At 37.9% G+C, this 20,638-nt stretch overlaps 1 protein-coding gene across 6 annotated transcripts in view; it reads right to left on the bottom strand.

Moving 5' to 3' along the window:
* LOC115232357 (tripartite motif-containing protein 59) overlaps positions 1 to 20,638 on the bottom strand; it is a 149,609-nt gene that overhangs the window by 74,599 nt on the left and 54,372 nt on the right. Inside the window, exon 1 of one of the 6 annotated variants that reach the window (XM_029802199.2) lies at positions 20,410 to 20,624. The exons of 4 other annotated variants lie outside the window; for them this stretch is intronic. The gene's annotated coding sequence lies outside the window, so the exon portion shown is untranslated. Of the gene's footprint in view, positions 1 to 2,447; positions 2,467 to 20,409; positions 20,625 to 20,638 lie in introns of those variants that run through there. One more of the 6 variants, XM_029802200.2, reaches the window with a different exon arrangement.

Below are 20,638 nucleotides of genomic sequence, written 5' to 3'. Positions count from 1 at the left end.
GGGACTTATTCTTTGTAAGCCCAGTACTTATTCTATCGGTCTCTTGCCGAACCGCTAAGTGACGGGGACGTAAACACACCAGCATCGGTTGTCAAGCAATGCTAGGGGGACAAACACAGATACACAAACACATACACACACACACATATATATATATATACATATATACGACAGGCTTCTTTCAGTTTCCGTCTACCAAATCCACTCACAAGGCATTGGTCAGCCTGGGGCTATAGCAGAAGACACTTGCCCAAGATGCCACGCAGTGGGACTGAACCCGGAACCATGTGGTTGGTTAGCAAGCTACTTACCACACAGCCACTCCTTAATAACAGTTTTTAAAAAACCCGCAATGGTTAAAATTTAGTAATGAAAAATCACAGTTTATCATATTTATTCATGAAAAGTAAAGGGAATTAAATATGCTGTTACATATGGTTGGATGGATATATTAAATTCCCCATCATTAATGGTTGTCCCCTCCTGGGTTCACTTTTGAGGCCTTGGGATATGCATCCTTTATGCCCCCACCTCATGCCTCCCAAAACAAGTTACAAGCTTGTATCTCAAGTCAAGACACCTTAAATAGCTAACACCGAATACAACTGACTGTTGTAAATAGCAATAGAAGTAATAAAATTTATGAGTGTTTTATCAGCTTGCATTACTGGATTGAACTCCTGCAGAGGTTCTACCAGTTATCAAGTTGAATGGAGACAGATGAGTTCTGCTAGCTTGTACAAATACTGCAGTGGCACTTCTCCAATTCAGTAGGTTGTGGGACTCACCTTACCATCCAAGAAAAATGTTACTGAAATTCAAAAGTTAATGTATACATTAATGAATCTAAAAGGAAAAACATTTCCATATTCCTGTGTTCTTTCAACTAATTATTTTATAGCAAATGTATGAAATATCTTGCACTACTGTGATAAGAGTCAAACATCAAATGTTAACATAGCTTGACTTGCCTTAATCAACAGTATTTATCAATCATTGATTTTCATAACTAGATTGAGTTCTGAAGTATATATTTTTCCAAATATATTAGTAATGTATGTTAATATAAAATGGTCCTGACTATAAATTAGACCCAGAGCATACAAGTGATTTGCTAAGAAGTTTTAGCCAGACCATAAATATACATTTATGTATATATATACACACATATATAAACGCAATGGCCCAGTGGTTAGGGCAGTGTACTCGCAGTCGGAGGATCGTGGTTTCGCTTCCCAGACCGGGTGTTGTGTGTGTTTATTGAGCGAAAACACCTAAAAGCTCCACAAAGCTCCGGCAGGGGGTGGTGGCAACCCCTGTTGTACTCTTTCGCCCCAACTTTCTCTCACTCTCTCTTCCTGTTTCTTGAGTAACAGTGCGATGGACTGGCATCCTGTCCAGCTGGGGGAACACATACGCCACAGAAACTGGGAAACCGGGCCCATGAGCCTGGCTAGGCTTGAAAAGGGTGACGTTTATTGTTATACACTCATAAAGTAAATGTGGAAATCTCATTGCTGAGGGTTTAGTTCTGTTGTGAATTGGCTTGACAATGTAAAAACATCATTATTCACTCAGAATTGATAACCAAGAGCTTAACATTAACAACATGTGTCTTTTATCTTTTACTTGTTTCAGTCATTTGACTACAGCTATGCTGGGGCACCACCTTTAAGGTTTTTTTTTAGTTGAACAAATTGACCCCCAGGAATTATTTTCTAAAGCCTAGTACTTATTCTATTGGTCTCTTTTGCTGAACTGCTAAGTTAGGGGACATAAACACACTAACACTGATTGCTAAGCAGTGGTGGGGGGAAAACAAAGACATATGCACAAAGATATATAGACACACACACACACACACACGACAGGCTTCTTTGAGTTTCCATTAACCAAATCCTCTGACAAAGCTGTGGTCAGTCTGAGGATATGGTAAAAGACACCTGCTCAAGGCACCATGCAGTGAGACTGAACCCAAAATCTTGTGGTTGGAAAGCAAGCTTTTTACTACACAGCCACACCTGCATCTATATACTGAAGGATTATACAGGGTCTTGAATTCCATAATTTGGCGGCTACTGAAAAAGTTACGAGTGTCAAAAATAGCTTTATAAAACCAACTGAAGTCATGAGCAAAAGTGTTATAGTAAAATCTGAAAGGCTGGAAAATCAATAAAATGTTTAAGTTCAAGTGGATGTCCATCAAAGTTCTGTTCTTAGCCAAAATCTTTTTTTATAAGATTCCTCAAGAAAATTATTTAAGAATTCAGAACAAGTTGCTCCAAGGTAGTTTTATGCAATAATAACCTGGTCCTTATTGCCGCTATTAAAGGGGGGGAAATGTCTGAAAGGAGAGCAGTTTAGAAACAATACAATTATAGCAAAAATTGAAGCAAAAACATTGTACAGAAAATAAAAGACCAATGCAATTTTAGAAGTAGGCTTACCCAATAAGTTGAAGGGAGTAGATCAAATTCAATTTTATACACTCAAAACTTAAGGTGCCATTAACAATGCAGTCTTTCCTTTATTGATATTTATTTTGGAATAGTTATCTTGGACTATATAATCCAATTTGATTTTTTTAATGATTAATGACAGGGTGTAATTTGAGACAGTAGTAGTGGTGGTGGTGGTGGTGGTGGTGGTAGTAGTAGTAGTAGTAGTAGTATCAGCAGTAGCCGTAGAAAAAAAAGTTTCTCAAAAGTTGGACCAAAAGCAAATGAGTGGCAGTATTTTTTTGTAATAGTAGTTTAAAACACAAAGCTGTTTAAAATAACAGATGTTATAACTACAATAGAAACTGAAAAATCTAACCAACTACCACTACTACTATTTTCTTGATTTGCTGTCATGTATTATGATACTTTTCAACCTAAAACATGAATCATTTTAACAGATCAATATCTGAACTAGAAATTTAAACAATGACATACCCACTTCTCGAAACATGACTAGGTATATATCAGATGTCAAAATTTGTTGTTAATGTTGTTATTGTTGTTACTGGTGAGCTGGCAGAATTGTTACTGCCAGCATTTTATTTGTCTATATGCTCTGAGTTCAAATTACACCATGGTCAACTTTCCCTTCCATCCTCTTGGGGGTCAAGTACCATTTGAACACTGGAGTTGATGTAATCGACTTATGCCCTCCCTTGAAATTGCTGGCCTTGTGTCAAATTTTGAAATCATTACTACTACTACTACCACTACTACTACTACACCGGGTGAAATGCTAAGCAGTATTTCATCTGCTACTATGTTCTGAGTTCAAATTCTATCGAGGTTCACTTTGCCTTTCAGATCTTTTCGGTTTGAATAGCAGTTTTTCTAGCGGTGTCATATGAAATTATCACCCATAATTATGACCCTAGTATCGATCTATTGCATTTCAATCTATTTTAGGGTTAGGGTTAGGGTTATGGGTGGAGGGAAGGTATCTTTTTTTTTCTTCACAAATGTAAATAAACCCAATCTGTTTCTTAAATGAGGGACATATTCATACAGCACAGAATGTTGTTTACCTCAATGGACGTCAGTGATTGGTTGAAATTGCAGAAATTGAAGATAAAAACAACAAATATCTTACAAACTATAGAATTTTCTCAATAAAGCCAAGAGAAAAAGATGTTTTATAAACACATTCTACCAGCATACGAAGTTTAAAATTTTTTAGTTTCCAAGAAATTATGTTAAAAACTGCCGTTCAAACCGAAAAGATCCTGCCTTTCATCCTTTAGGGATTGATAAATTAAGTACCAGTGAAATACTGGAGTAGTTGTAATCGACTCATCCCTTCCCCCAAAATGGCTGCCCTTGTAAAATTTGAAACCATTATTATTATTATTATTATTATTATTATTATTGAGGTGAGCTGGCAGAATCGTTAGCATAATGGGCAAAATGCATAGCAACATTTTGCCTGTCTCTGAGTTCAGATTATGTTAAGGTCAACATTGCCTTTGATCCTTAAGTACCAGTGAAACACTGGTCTCGATGTAGTCAACTAGTCCCCTCCCCCAATTTCAGACCTTGTACCTATAGCAGAGATTATTATTATTATAAAGGCGGTGAGCTGGCAGAATCGCTAGCACACCACTACGTTCTGAGTTCAATTTTGCCAAGGTTGACTTTGTCTTTCATCCTTTTGGGGTCAATAAATTAAGTACCAGTGAAACACTGGGGTTCATGTAATCAACTACCCCAAAATTTCAGGCTTCATGCCTATAGTAGAAAGGATTATTATTATTAAGAAGGTTGTGAGCTGGCAGAATTATTAGCATGCCAAGCAAAATGTTTAGCGCTTCTGTCTATATGTTTTAAGTTCAACTTCCGCCAAGGTCAGCTTTGCTTTTCATCCTTTCAGGGTCAATAAAATAAGTACCATTTATTGAAATGGAGTTGATATAGTCAACTAATCCTTCCCTGAAACAGCTGGATATATGCCAAAATTTGAAATTATCATTATTAAGGCAGCAAGCTGGTAGAATTGATAACACATCAGATAAAATACTTCGTGGCTATTTTGTCTGCTTTTATGATCTGAGTTCAAACTCCACCCAGGTCAACTACCATTTATTCGTTTGGAGATGATGAAATATGTACCAATTGTCAAATGACTAGCTCCCTCCCCACAGATGTCAGGCCTTTTGCCTATTGTAGAAATAGCTATTAAAAACATGGTAAGTTGGCAGAACCTATAGCACATCAGGCAAAATGCTTGGCAGCATTTTGTCTGTCACTACATCGCGAGTTCAAATTCTATTGAGGTCAACTTTGCCTTTCGACCTTTCAGGGTCAATGAAATAAGTACCAGTTAAGCACTGGGCTTGATTTAATTGACCAGCTTTCTCCCCCAAATTACTGGGTCTTGTACCAATAGGAGAAAGGATTATTATTATTATTATTATTATTAAGGTGGCAAGATGGCAGGATCGTTAGCACACTGGACGAAATGTTTGGTGGTAATTTGCCTGTTACTCCATTCTGAGTTCAAATTCTGCCGAGGTAGACTTTGCCTTTCATCTTTTCAGGATTAATAAGTTAAAGTACCAGTTGAACACTGGGGTCGATGTAATCAACTCATCCCCTTCCCCAAAACTGCTGCCCTTGCAGCAAAATTTGAAACCATTATTATTATTATCAGTAGTAGTAGTAGTAAGGTAGTGTACTGGCCAAACCATTACTGCATTGAACAAAATGCTTAGCAGAAATTCTTCCAGCTCATTACATTCTGGACTAATGTGCTACTGAGGTTAACATTGCCTTTCATCCTTTTGGGATCAATAAAGTAAATACCAGCTGAGCACTGTGGTTTAATTAATCAGATAGCCCCCCCCCATCCCAAAATTCAGGTCTTGTGCATATAACAGAATAGATTATTATTATTATTAAGGCAGTGAGCTGGCAGAATTGTTAGCATGCCAGGGGAAATGCTTAGCAGTATTTCATCTGTTGCTACATTCTGAGTTCAAATTCTGCTGAGGTCAACTTTTGCTTTTCATCCTATTGGGGTCGATAAATTAAGTACCAGCCAAGTACTGGGGTCAATGTGATCCATTGTCCCCCTCCCCACAAAAATCCAGGCCTTGTACCTATAGCAGCAAGGCTTATTATTATTATTATTATTGAGTGAGAGAGCAGTGCATACCATCAAAGTGACGCTGGAGTAAAATATACAAAGCCCAGTATACCCATCAGGACTACCAGTCTGATAAGGGTACAGCAGACACATGCATCACAACCATATGTGCATGACATGATGATCTCATATCAAGATAAACAGTGCATGACCTTGCAGGTCGGGCCCAGTTAGAATTTTCTCCGGGTCAAGTAGCCCATCCCACTCAAAATGTCCCTGAATAAGAATTAAGGATGTTGAACAAATCACCCATGTTTCCAAAGGTGAATTATCCAAACCTCTAAGAATTCCTTTCAACACACAGCTATGATGCTCCCCCACTACTTCTGCTCGTGATCAGAGATGTACATATCGTCAGCCACTAAGGGACATGCTCAACTGGTTAAGGCCAAGCAACTGACAAGCAAATCTGGTGTTGAGCAGAATATTTACTGTAGCCCATGTATACCGAGACAAAACAATGTACATGATAACACTTCCAATCAGTTAAGATCAGCAGCCATGAGAGCCACTGTCTGGTACTGCATCAGGGCATTTATTGTTATTATTATTATTATTATCATTATTATTATTATTGTTACTCAATCTCATTATGTTTCCTTGAAGCTAAAAATGAAAACATTGACAACAATAAAAGGCTATTAATTTTGGTGATATATAATGAAACAATGAAAACAATTACTAGAATTGTTCAAATGCAAACCTTAAAAAGCAAGTATGTATAAAAAAAAAACCGTCAAATACTTTATTTAAAACAACTTGATCGCAGTGGGTAGTTTGTATTCGTGAGCTATTAAGCCATTTGGTAATCAAATAAGTTTACCATCTGTTACCAAATGTATCACAGATGTTTATGAGCAGGAACAAGAGTTCATAAACTGAATGATATATTTGAAAGTTAAAGTTTTTTAAATTTAAAAAAAAAAATTAAATAATAATAATAATAGCCCTGATGCAGTACCAGGCAGTGGCTCTCATGGCTTCTGATCTTAACTGATTGGAAGTGTTATCATGTACATTGTTTTGTCTTGGTATAAAAGATGGGCTACAGCAAATATTCTGCTCAATACCACAGATTTGCTTGTCAGTTGTTTGACTTTAACCAGTTGAGCATGTCCCTTAGTGTCTGACGATATGTGCATCTCTGATCACAAGCAGAAGTAGTGGGGGAGCATCATAGCCATGTGTTGAGAGGGATTCTTTGGGGTTTGAATAATTCACCTCTGGAAACATGGGTGTTTCGTTCAACATCCTTAAACAACCCTTATTCAGGGACCTTTCGAGTGGAATGGGTTACTCGACCTGAAGAAAATTCTAACTGGGCCCCACCTGCAAGGTCATGTGCTATTTATCTCCATATGAGATCACCATGTCGCGCACATATGGTTGTGATGCATGTGCCTAGTGTACCCTTATCAGACGGGTAGTCATGATGGGTATACTGGGCTTCGTATATTTTACCCCAGTGTCACTTTGATGGCATGCACTGCTCTCTCACTCAATAATAATAATAATAATAATAATAATAATCATCTTTTCTTGCACAAGGCTTGAAATTTAGAGGAAGGAGCTAGTTGATTACATTCACCCCAACCGGTACTTATTTTATCGACCCTGAAAGGATGAAAGGTAAAGTTGACCTTGACAGAATTTAAACCCAGAACATAAAGAAAATGGTTGGAAGTGTTATCGTGAACATGTTTTATCTTGGTATAAAAAGATGGGCTACAGCAAATATTCTGCTCAATATCACAGATTTGCTTGTCAGTTTTTTGACTTAAACTGCTTGAGCATGTTCCTTAGTGGCTGATGATATGTGCATCTTTGATCAAGAGGAGAGGTAGTGGGGGAGCATCGTAGCCATGTGTTGAGAGGAATTCATTGGAATTTGAATAATTCACCTCTGGAAACATAGGTATTTTGTTCAACACCTTTAAACAACCCTTATTTAAGGACCTTTTGAATGGGATGGGCTACTCAACCAGAAGAAAATTCTAACTGGGCTCCACCTGCAAGGTCATGCATTGTTTAACTTGATATAAGATCACCATGTTGTACACATGATTGTGATTTATGTGCCTGGTGTACCCTTATTAGACGAGTAGTCATAATGGGTATATTGGGTTTCATATAGTGTACCCCAGTGTCACTTTGATGGCATACGCTGCTCTCTCAATCAATAATAATGATGATAATCATTTCTACTAAAGGCACAAGGCTTGAAATTTGGAGGGAGGGGACTAGTCGATTACATTGACCCCAGTGTTTCACTGGTACTTAATTTATCAACCCCAAAAGGATGAAAGGCAAAGTCAACCTCGGTGGAATTTGAACTCGGAATGTAGCAGCAAACAAAATACCGCTAAGCATTTCATTCAGCATGCTAACATTTCTGCCAGCTCGCTGCCTTAATAATAATAATAATAATAAACCTTTCTACTATAGGCATAAGGCCTGAAATTTTGGGAGAGTGGGTAAATCAATTACATCGATTCCAATACTCAACTGGTACTTATTTTACTAACCCTGAAAGGATGAAAGGCAAAGTCAACCTCGTCGGAATTTGAACTCAGAACAGACAAAATGCCACTAAGCATTTTGCCTGGCATGCTAACAATTCTGCCTTAATAATAATAATAATAATAATAATAATAATAATACAAAATGCAGAGCATGAGGGTGAAAATGGTACCACTAGTACATTATTTACATTTGACAGATATTTGTGCTCATCTTGTTTGTTGTTATCACAATGTTTCAGTTGATATACCCTCCAGCCTTCATCAGGTCTCTTGGGGAAATTTCCAAATTTCCATATAGTGTAAAGAGAGAGATTGCTCAGTACCTAAAACATTGAGCAAAGAATATAAGTAGCAATCATGATACCCACCAGAAAGAAATGATCAACCTAAGTAACAATCTATTAAGTAACAACTACCCCAAAAACATAATATCCACTCCAATTATGAAGAAAAGAGGGGATGAAACCAATAAACTGTCCACAGTCTTTCTACCTTATGTGAAAAGCCTCTCCGAAAAGATACAAAAGATATGCACCCCATATGATATCAGGACGGTATTCAAAAGTAATACAATACTTCGCAAATATCTCCTTTGAGTAAAACCACCAATAGAAGAGAATATTACCAAAGACTGCGTGTACTCCATCCCATGCAGCTGTGGTAGGTTATACAAAGGCGAAACATGGCGCCTCCTCAAAATAAGGGTAGATGAACATCGCAAAGCTGTGACACAAGGAGATATTGATAAATTGGGTATAACTGATCATGTATGGATCATGTATTATTATTTTCTGAAACAAAGATTATACAGAGTTAGCAAAAAATGCAGCAATGACACAAAAAAGGTATGTTCTCAAATACCTATTTCTTTACTACCCACAAGGGGCTAAACACAGAGGGGACAAACAAGGACAGACAAACGGATTAAGTCGATTATATCGACCCCAGTGCGTAACTGGTACTTATTTAATCGACCCCCGAAAGGATGAAAGGCAAAGTTGACCTCGGCGGAATTTGAACTTAAACGTAACGGCAGACGAAATACCACTAATTTCGCCCGATGTGCTAACGTTTCTGCCAGCTCTCAAATACCTTACGCAGCCTCTGTGTGTGTGTGTGTGTGTATATATATATTGGAAGTTATGGGAGCAACTGTCTTTGAATGCTATATATATATATATATAATATATATATATATATATATATATACACATACATACGTACATGTGTGCACACGCTCACATGCAATTATGTATGTATGTGGTCTGTCCCCTTTCACCACTTGACAACAGATGTTGGTTTGTTTATGCTCCAATGATTTAGTAGTTCAGCAAAAAGAAACCAATAAAATAATTATCAGGCTTAAAAATAAGTACTGGGGTTGATTTGTTTGATTAAACCCTTCAAGGCAGTGCTCCAGCATGGCCACAGTCCATAAACTGAAACACGTAAAAGATGAAAGCAGAAGATATATAACTCTCCCTTTGTCTGTCTCTCAAACACACACACACACAAATCAGCATATTTAAGTCAATATATTACACATAGAAGGCAGGCAGTGAACTGACAATATCGTTACCTGCCTGAAAATTGCTGAGCAGCCTTTCTTCCAACTTTACATTCTGAGTTCAAATATTGCTGAGACACCTTCACCTTTCATCCTTTTCTGATTGACAAAATAAGTAGTTAAGCACTGGGATCGATGTAATCAACTTATACCCATCCCAGAAATTGCTGGCCTTGTGCCCACATTTGAAACCAATACCATACATAGTGTTTCTTATATAGTGAAAGACTTCAAGGCTTAAAGGAGATTGTATGATGGCCAGGCTTCTCTAGGGTAAAGTTACATGACTACAATTAAGAACCAAAAACTGAGTCATCCTCTATTTTCCAGGAGCGTACCTTTTAGTTAACAACGTTCACTATATCATATACAGGTCTGATGTGATTATAGTACATATAATATATTGATTATTGCCCTTTCTAATGATGACCATCCCACCAACAACTAAATCTCTTTGTTTCTAAACTACTACTTACTCTAAGCTAGAAGTTCATAGCAATCAATATAATTCATTATTGAATAATATATCATATAAATTCTTGTGAAAGTTCTACAGTAAATGCTTTTAAATGATAATACTAGCATGGAGGTATGATGTAAAAACAGAAAAATGAATGATGTATACAGGATGAAAACCTACCTGTACTAAAACATAAATGAACAACATTTAATATTACAGATATTTAAGGCAGTGAGCTAACAGAAGCATTACTGCACCAGGAAAAATGCTTAGCAGCATTTTGTCTGATTTTATGTTCTGAGTTCAAATTCTGCCGAGGTGGACTTTGCCTTTCATCCTTTTGGGGTCGATAAAACAAGTACCATCCTTGTAATATTTCTGCCTATTCACTGTAACTTTACTGGCATGTATGTCTTATATTTTCTCTGTGTGAGTTTATAGAACAGGACATGTGTGTGCATGCACACACACACAGACACACACACACACAGTATACCTTTAGCAGCTCATGAAGTCATTCAGTACACATTACAAAACAAATATAACAACTCCTCAGTATTGATTTGTGCATGTGTGTGCATGAGTATTAGTGTGTGTGTGTGTGTAAATGATTCCTAAAGATTGTTTGACAAACCTTTTTGTTGGATTCAATTAACTTGCATTGTTTTGCCAATCTTTGGTAAACACAGAATAAAAGACTACATAATGAAAGATCAATCCATTTCAGGAAAAAAGGGGTTAACAAGAACAGTCCAAACATTATTCCATCAGACAGATGAATTTACTTAGCAACACAAAAGAGAAACCGATTATCCTGAATTAAATACCAATTATACATTATTCTAATAGTTACAGCTGACTGAATCAATACCGGACTGAGCTGCTAATCAAAGAACCCTTGATTCCATGTTGAGCTACTAGGCACTGCACTGTGTAGACAGACTAAGACATTAAGCTCTCAATTGGCTCAGCTGAGCTACTTGTAAATAGGTTACATGAGTAGGTACAGGTGATGGTTCTCATACAGAATCACACCACTGCCCACTTTTAAACATCAAATCTCTCAATCTCTGACTCCTGCTACAAACCATATTTTCACTTCAAACCATAGAAAATTTAACAGATGGCAGTAGAACATACAATATCATCATCATCAGTTTCACATCCACTTTTCCATGCTTACATGGGTAAGCAGATTTTCTAAGTCTGCACGCTCTTCCTGTCAACAACCCTCACTAGTTGCAAAATATTGAAAATGAATGGCAGTGATTAGCATTTCCAATTATCCCAGGATGCCAAGACAAAGAAATACAAACACACACAAATACATACATATACAACAGGCTTCTTTCAGTTTCCATCTACCAAATTCACCTCACAAGGCTTTGATCTGTCCAGAGTTAGAGCAGAAGACACTTGTCCAAGGAACCAGATCCTACTGTATTAAAAAGAAATATTGCACAGAGCAGTCTTAGATAATATATATTTTTTAAAAAGTGAAGGTGACCACATTTTAGGATTTAAGAGCAACGATAAAACTGGCAGAATTCAAACTTAAAATTTGTGTAGTGGCTGTGTGGTAAGAAGCTTGCTTCCCAACCACATAGTTCCAGGTTCAATCCCACTGCAGGGCACCTTGGGCAAGTGTTTTCTACTATAGCCTCGGGCCAACCAAAGCCTTGTGAGTGGATTTGGAAGACAGAAACTGAAAGAAGCCTGCCATATATATGTGCGTGCGTGCGTGTGTGTGTGTGCGCGCACGTGTGTCTTTGTCACTCCACCATCACTTGACAACCGATGTTGGTGTGTTTATGTTCTGGTAACTTAGCAATTCAGTAAAAGAGAATGATAGAATAAGTACTAGGTTTACAAAGAATAAGTCCTAAGGTTGATTTCTTCAATTAAAACTCTTTAAGGTGGTGCTCCAGCATGGTTGCAGTCAAATGACTGAAACAAGTAAAAAAATAAATGTATATATATATATATATATATATATATATATATATATATATATATATATTACAAAATTTGGGATTTTACCAATAGGACCGCAACTCCTGTTTCAGGATAACCTTATTGTATGGAATGTACATAGAAAGTTACATCCAATAAGCAATTAAAATAACCTACTATAAAATACAATAAAATTAGTTGAAAAAATATATATCTTAACTGTTATTAGTCTGTGGGGAAAGAAGGTATTTCTAATCAACGCTACACATGTATGTATATGTATATATATATATATATATATATATATATATATATATAATAGTCAAATCTTCTCAAGCTGGTAAGACTGACATGAATGGAAGATTGTGCAAGAATAAAAGACAAGGGGAGAGGGATGAAGAGAGAAAGAAGTGACACATGGTTGGGTAAGTTATAAGAGTGTGGAGCAAATATAGTGATTGGGAAGATAGAGAGATATATGGAGGTGGAGGAGATAATTGAGTGCTCAGGGAGTGGTCAATGTAAAATGTTGGTGGAAAGGATAATATTAAGAATGAGAAACAGACTAGGTAGTAAGAAAGATAAGTGGAATCAGGAAAAAGCTGGTGAAGTATGCAATTCTGCTTACATTTAATTACAGCAGCAGAATAGTGCCATCAGAGAGATGAAGGATGATGGGAATGTCTTGGAGGAAACTAGGCATGAGGCCCAGTCATATACCTTGTACTTCCAGAAACATTTTTTTTTTTTTTGCTGAAGTGCATAGGTCTTCTAAACCACTGGGCCATTGCGACTCGCGGTTTCGATTCCCAGACCGGGCATTGTGAGTGTTTATTGAGCGAAAACACCTAAAGCTCCACGAGGCTCCGGCAGGGATGGTCGCGATCCCTGCTGTACTCTTTCACCACAACTTTCTCTCACTCTTACTTCCTGTTTCTGTTGTACCTGTATTTCAAAGGGCCAGCCTTGTCACTCTCTGTGTCACGCTGAATATCCCCGAGAACTACGTTAAGGGTACACGTGTCTGTGGAGTGCTCAGCCACTTACACGTTAATTTCACGAGCAGGCTGTTCCGTTGATCGGATCAACCGGAGCCCTCGTCGTCGTAACCGACGGAGTGCTTCCATCAGGTCTTCTAAAGAATCACACACCACCTGTCATACAAGCTCTTTGTTCTCTCCTCTGTGAGGTTCAAGGTTCTGAGATCAGCCTTCACCCTGTCATCTCATGTCTTCTTGGGTCACCCACTGTTGCAAGCTCTATTCACATTAAGTGACTGGCATTTCTTTATTCAGATATCCTCATCCGTATACATCACATGTCCATACCAGTGCAGTTCTAAATTCTTGCACACTACGACTGGTTTCTCTTATATCCGTTTTTTCTCTCAATGCATTTGTACTTTGTCACTCATGCACACTTACGTTGCACATCCAACAGAGCGTGTTTGCTTCATTTCTTTCCAGTCTTCTTGAGTTGTCTGCATTGAAGACCCATATGTCACTATCATACAACATTACAGTTCTAAAGTCATTTTAATAAATTCTTTATTATATTCAAAAATATTTTAAACAAATGAAGTGTATTTCAACAGAAACAGAGTAATGAAAAGGTTAAAATAGAAGTCAAATTAACTCTGAATCACATCCTATAATCCTTAGAAAAGGAAGTCCATACTAAATAATGTAGTTATAGCTACACTATCTGAAGGGGAAAATCAGATAATCACAGCTGGACTGTTTTGATCAAAGAGCTACTCAATCAGAGTGTACTTTAAGTTAAACAGCCCAATGGTGAGATATAAATCTAGATACCCTGAAAAAATTCATTCATAGATTTTTCTAACCCCATTATTTACACTTGCCCTTTAAGCACAATATTAATTGCACTCTCCGTTAAATGACCTACTTTTATTCTGCAGGAAAGCCTAAATAGGTTTAGAATGAAAATCAAATACAAATGTCAAATGACAGTTCATGTATTTGAGGGCAAAAGGAAACAGCAAATTCTTCCTTTAGCTATAGAGGATGAGTGATTGAATGACACAAAAGGCTTCTAAACATCAACAAAATAGCTGATGGAAAATACATCATAGGTACATTCTGCATAATAAATAGAAGTATTATAGGGTCTAACATGTGTAATATAGTGACTTGAAAAACTCCTATTAACTGACAAGTGTGGCTGCATGGTAAGAAACTTGCTTCCCAACCACATGGTTTTGGGTTCAGTCCCACAGCGTGACACCTTGGGCAAATGTCTTTTACTATAGTACCAGACTATGTGAGTGACTTTGATGGACAGAAACTGAAAAAAGCCTATCATATGTACATACATGTGTGTGTATGTGTGGTTATGAATGCATATGTAAGTGTGTCCATGTGTTATTGTTTCCTTGTCAGGACTTCATATGATAGTTGTTAAACAAGCATCATTGTCATACAAGTGGTTTCTCTCACAAACTTCTGTGAAAACAAGTCTGACCATAGGGAAATATTACCTTAGTTGGCAACAAGTAGGGCATCTGGCCATCGATAATTTGCCTCAATAAATTCTCTGTGACCTATGTGAGTATGGATAAGTGGAAAGTAAAACAATGATGATGGTGATGATGAAATTATCTAAGCAATTGGAAAGCAAAATCTCCCTCAGAAAGATTTCTTAAGGTGGCTACTGCAGGATATCTAAATATATACAGTCCCACATATGTAACATTCAGTAAGTTGGAAACTTCACTGAATTTACATTGACTTAATTTTTCATAAATTTCAATTATCTGAAATAGTTGGAGTTGTTTCCCTTACTTGCAGGGATTTTTCTCTTAATTGCAAGGATAATCTCAGTTAATTTTTAGTCTATCAAATTTACTATGTTATATATTTGAGAAATACTGAAACAAATGAGTTCAATATGCAAGTAACAAGAGAAACAAATGGAAAACAGGACAAGTAATATAAAGATGACCCTTCATCACTTGTCAGCTGCCTATCTACTCCTCATTCTGAGTATTGAACAACAATATGAGTCTTTGAAGGTAACTGCTCCCACAAATACCTAAATAAAATATGGGATTTATGGAGGATCAAAGTGGGGAGCAAAAACAGGAGAGTGGAGACATACAAGGAAACTGAACAAAAACAAACATGGACGGTCATTAGACCTGAACGAGGGTAAAATAGCGAACGCATGGAAAGTAACTTTTATAGTATTTTCCCCTGCCCATACATCAACACAAAATGACGCATGGTAGTATTAGTCTTTTACACATACACACACACAGTGTAGGTGTTCTAACAGCCTCAGTCATATTTAATAACAATTATTATTTTCCTCTTTGGTGAAACTCTGATAAGTAGCTGCCTCATTTAATTATTTATATATATCATCATCGTTTAACGTCCGTTTTCCATGCTAGCATGGGTTGGACGGTGAGCATGGGTAGGACAGTAAATATATATATATATATATATATATATACCGGAGTAAACACATAAATGTGAAACAAGGTGGAATAAAGAGTACTCAAATACCAGGGGTAGAGTAATATGCTTTATTTAAAAGCAGCAGAAATTCAACAAAACCTGTTACTCTGAGTTTCACGTTCCCGTTCGTCGGACAGTTTTTGTTAAATAAAGTATATATATATATATATATATATACATACATACATAAATACATACACACACACACAGACCCTCCCTGGTGAAGAATGTACCACCCAACATAGACTAGTTGTTAGTGACTTTAGACTCGAGGCCAGAAGGATGCCAAAAAGCAGACCAATCTGGAAAAGAAGGACTTGGAAGCTTAAGAACCCTTTGCACAGTCAGAGATTTAGGAATATCCTTACCGAGAAATTTGATGATAGGGAAGAAGAGCTACAGTCTTGTGACATAGAAGGCAGCTGGGAATTCCTGTGGGACAGCTTGCTGAGTGCCACAGACCAAATCTGTGGCTGGTGCAAAGTCCCTTCCACACCTAGGGTAACATGGTGGTGAAACAATACTGTAGACAGGGCCATTAGAACAAAGAAACAGACTTGAAAGGCCTGGAAGAGTGGGGGTTGCAAGAGAATGTATCAGATAGCCAAAAGGAAAGCTAGGAGATAGTTATATACAGCCAAGGGAGTAGCAGAAAAGAAGTTTGCCTATGCTCAGTGATGTGAGGACCAAAGAACTGAAGTATTTCAGATTGCAAGACAGTGTGTGAAAGAAAACTGTGATGTCATAGGAGAGAAATGTGTCCACATGGATGATGGTGCCCTTGCGTTTAATCATTCTGCAAAGAAAGACGCTTGGAGATGCCATTATAAAAGACTGCTGAATGTGGAGAATGAATGGGAGGAGGAGAATCTGCTAAAGGTTGACCCAATTGAGGACCAGCTACCCAAATCGACAGTACCCTAGTAGATAAAGCAATTAAGGATATGAAGAAGGAATAATTGCTGAGATGCTTATTGGGTGGTGTGGGTTATGGTCTAGTTGCCCGTATTGTAAATCAGGTAGTTCATGAAGGAGTCATACACAATGACTGAAGCAGCACCAGTCAACTGTTACAAGGGTAAAGGTGATGCTTTAGATAGAAATAACTATAGGGGTATCAAATTATTGGATCAGGTGATGAAAGTCACAGAGAGGGTCATAGCCCAACTAATTAGGGACAGATGAGATGCTGTTTGGTTTTGTGCCAGGCAGAAGCACCACTGATGCTATATTTCTGGTAAGGCAACTGCAGGAGAAATATCTAGCCAAAGATAAACCACTGTGCTTGGCTTTTGTTGACTTGGAGAAAGCCTTTGACAGGGTCCCCCATTCCCTTATCTGGTGGTCAATGCAGAAACTGGGGATAGGTGAATGGTTGGTAAGAGCCGTACAAGCCCTGTACAGGGATGCTATCAGTAAGGTGAGGGTTGGCAACGAGTAAAGTGAAGAATTCCAAGTAGAAGGGATCCACCAAAGATCAGTCCTCAGCACCCTCTTATTCATTATAGTCCTCCAAGCAATAACAAAAGAATTCAAGACAGGCTGCCTCTAAGAGCTCCTCTATGCTGATGACCTTGCTCTAATAGCTGAGTCACTGCCAGAACTGGAGACGAAGTTTAGGGTGTGGAAGCTAGGTCTAGAATCAAAGGGCCTTTGGGTTAACCTAGCAAAAACCAATCTTAGTAAGTAGGAAGATTGTCAAATCACAAACCCCTTCAGGTAGATGGCTCTGCTCAATCTGTAGAAAAGGTGTGGGTACAAACTCCATACAATGTTCCTGATGTAAGCTGTGGACACAGAAAAGGTGCAGCAATACCAAAGGAAGGTTAACAGGGAAAATAGTGTTTGTGTATGGCAGATACACAAGGGTAATAAACACTGAAAATGTATAGAAAACAGATTCCATCACATGCCATGGGGAGAAACTAGAAGTAGTTAATTGCTACAACTACCTAGGCAACCAAGTCTGTAGTGAAGGTGGTTGCTTTGAGAGTGTAACGGCTAGAATAAGAATAACCTGGGCAAAGTTCGGGGAGCTCCTACCTCTGCTGGCAACGAAGAGCCTCTCACTCAAGATAAAAGGCAGACTGTATGATGCATGCGTGCGAACTGCAATGTTACACGGCAGTCAAACATGGGCTGTGACTGCTGAGGACATGCATAGGCTTGAAAGAAATGAAGCTAGTATGATCCACTGGATGTGCAATGACAGAGTGTAAGCGCCCTCAGAGAAAAGTTGGGCATAAAAAGCATCAAATGTGGTATGCAAGAGAGATGACTGTGCTGGTATGGTCATGTTATGCATTGATGAGGAGAGCTGTGTGAGGAAGAGCCACTCTCTAACTGTGGAAGGAACCTGTGCAAGAGGTAGGCCAAGGAAGACATGGGATGAGGTGGTGAAGCATGACCTTCAAACATTGGGTCTCACAGAGGTAATGACAGCAGACCAAGAACTTTGGAGATATGCTGAGATTGAGATGACTCAGCAACTAAAGTGAGATCGCAACCATGCATGTCCAGCCCAGTTAAGAGTGCCCCTAATGCGTCGGGTGATATGAAATGCTTAGGAAGACCTGTTGAGTCAAGTAAAACCAATATCATAGCTGTAGCCAGTGCCACCTGACTAACTCTCATGCTGGTGGCACGTAAAAAGCACCATCCGAACATGGTCAATGTCAGGTCTGCGTGACTGGCTCCTGTGCCAGTGGCACGTAAAAAGCACCATCTGAACATTGCCGATGCAGTACCCACTGAGTGGCCCCCGTGCTGCTGACATGTAAAAAGCACTATCTGAACGTGTTCAATGCCAGGCCCCACTGAGTGGCTCCTGTGCCGGTGGCACATAAAAGCACCCACTACACTCTTGGAGTGGTTGGCGTTAGGAAGAGCATCCAGCTGTAGAAACACTGCGAGATCAGATTGGAGCCTGGTGCAGCCGATGGCTCCCCAAACCTCAGTCAAACCGTCCAACACATGCCAGCATGAAAAACGGCCATTAAACGATGATGATGATACATACACACACACATATGCATGTATATACATAAATAAGACACAAGTATGTATGTGTGAAAAGTTTGTTTCCCAACCACATGATTCAGTCCTAATGTGTGACATCTTGGGCAAGTGTCTCAGTGTCTTCTACAATAGCATCCACGCTGACCAAAGCATTGTGAGTGAATTTGGTAGATGGATTGAAACTTTGCATGCCTTTATTTCATTGGTTACATAATTTTTAATATTCGGTAATATATGACATCAAACTATAAATGCATCTCATAAGTGCAACATGCACAATCAAGCCAAATGCTTCCTCAGACAAACAAGAAATGTATTTTTAGTCTGACTAAGGAATATATAGAATATAGTGAGTGCGTGTGTGTGTGAGAGACTAAATATCAACAGAAGGGCAACCAGCCATAGAAACCATGCTAGAACAGACAACGGAGCTGTGTGTGCCTCTTGGCCTTACCAGCCCTGGTTAAACCGTCCACTCCATGCCAGCATGGAAAACGGACGTTAGACGATGATGATGATGATATCTATACTTCTTACAAGAGGTTTAAAAGAATGTTCTTAATTGCAGTTCATACACAGAGAATGAGTATTCAGTTTGCTAACGGTTCTGCCAGCTTGCCGCTTTAACATCATGAAACAAACTCATAACAGATAAATCATAACATGGTAGATTCATAAACATGTAAATTTATGGAACTGAAAAACGATTAACTGAAATTGTCTATGCAATTAGTAGATAAAATCTCCCTTTGGAACGTGCTTAAAATTGAAAAAGCAAAGGAGATAACTTCAATAAAATCACAAACAAGTACAAAATACTATATAATGGAAAAGCTCAATTTTTCTAATGCGCGGCGTGGGTACGGAATTATAGTGAAGGTACGTTTGCGCTGACCAATATACACACCTGCAATAAAGACAACACGATCACTACAGGATGACCACATATGAAACAAGCCGACACATTCACACACAAATAAATCCTATCTAATCCAAAACATTGTAACACAGACAAAAGCTCACAAAATCGGTATTTTTTCGTGAGAGAGAAAGAGAGAGAGAGATGAATGGATTGATATGTCAGATACATACATAGAAAGACATATTCGTATATGTGTATGTGCATAATGAAATGCAAGCATAAATCTCTTATATTTACACAAAAAAATATTTACACATGAAAAATATGAAATGAATTTTACTTCTTAATTTCTAAGTTAGGCACACACGGTCGCATTTTATTTATTTTATTCTTTCTTTCGGCCGAAATATAACCGAAATAATACCCTCAAGTGCCTAACTGGCACTGATTACATCGATCACGATAGATTTTAACTTTGAAATTCAGCGTGAGATAAGGTTTTTCCGCCAATAATTTCTAACGTGAATGTATGAACCAACATAAGAAGGAAGCTCTTAATATATTTGCTTGACGTTCTGGAACTAACAGCCAATTAACTCTCAAATCACACCCAATTTTCTTGAATATATGATTCATTGTTTCTGAAAACTAAACATAGCTTTTAAAAGACAAACTTGATGCTAAACAATAACAAAGTATATATAATTAGTAAAGAAAAATGGCAAAAGGAAGGCTGTACTATATTATTTATACTTTTAATTTCACTTCCTTAATAAAAAATTTGAAATATAAAAGAAAAAAAATTACCAAAAGTCACTAAAATAGAGCGTTTGTAGATTGGTACATAAAAATGACGATTTGTAATTAACAACAAACAAACAAAAATTAATCTGAGAACGTACCCATAGTCGATTACTGACTGTCCACTGTACCTACTCTCTTTCTCTCGTCTTCTCTCTATCAGATTTAGCTCAGGTACCAGCTACTCTTCAACTAACTAGTATCTTCGTTGTAATGAATGGCTCGCTTGTATTGTTTGGGACCTGCCTCTGAAAGTTATTCCCTTCCTTATTACAATAACACAGCTTCAGTAGTCAGTGCATCAACAAATACACGACTTGTCTGACAGCT

Source organism: Octopus sinensis, linkage group LG2 (genome assembly GCF_006345805.1).
Source record: "Octopus sinensis linkage group LG2, ASM634580v1, whole genome shotgun sequence".
In the NCBI taxonomy this organism is placed as follows: domain Eukaryota; kingdom Metazoa; phylum Mollusca; class Cephalopoda; order Octopoda; family Octopodidae; genus Octopus; species Octopus sinensis.
The sequence above is the reverse complement of the archived record's forward strand: the minus strand, read 5'-3'. Positions and strand labels throughout refer to the sequence as shown.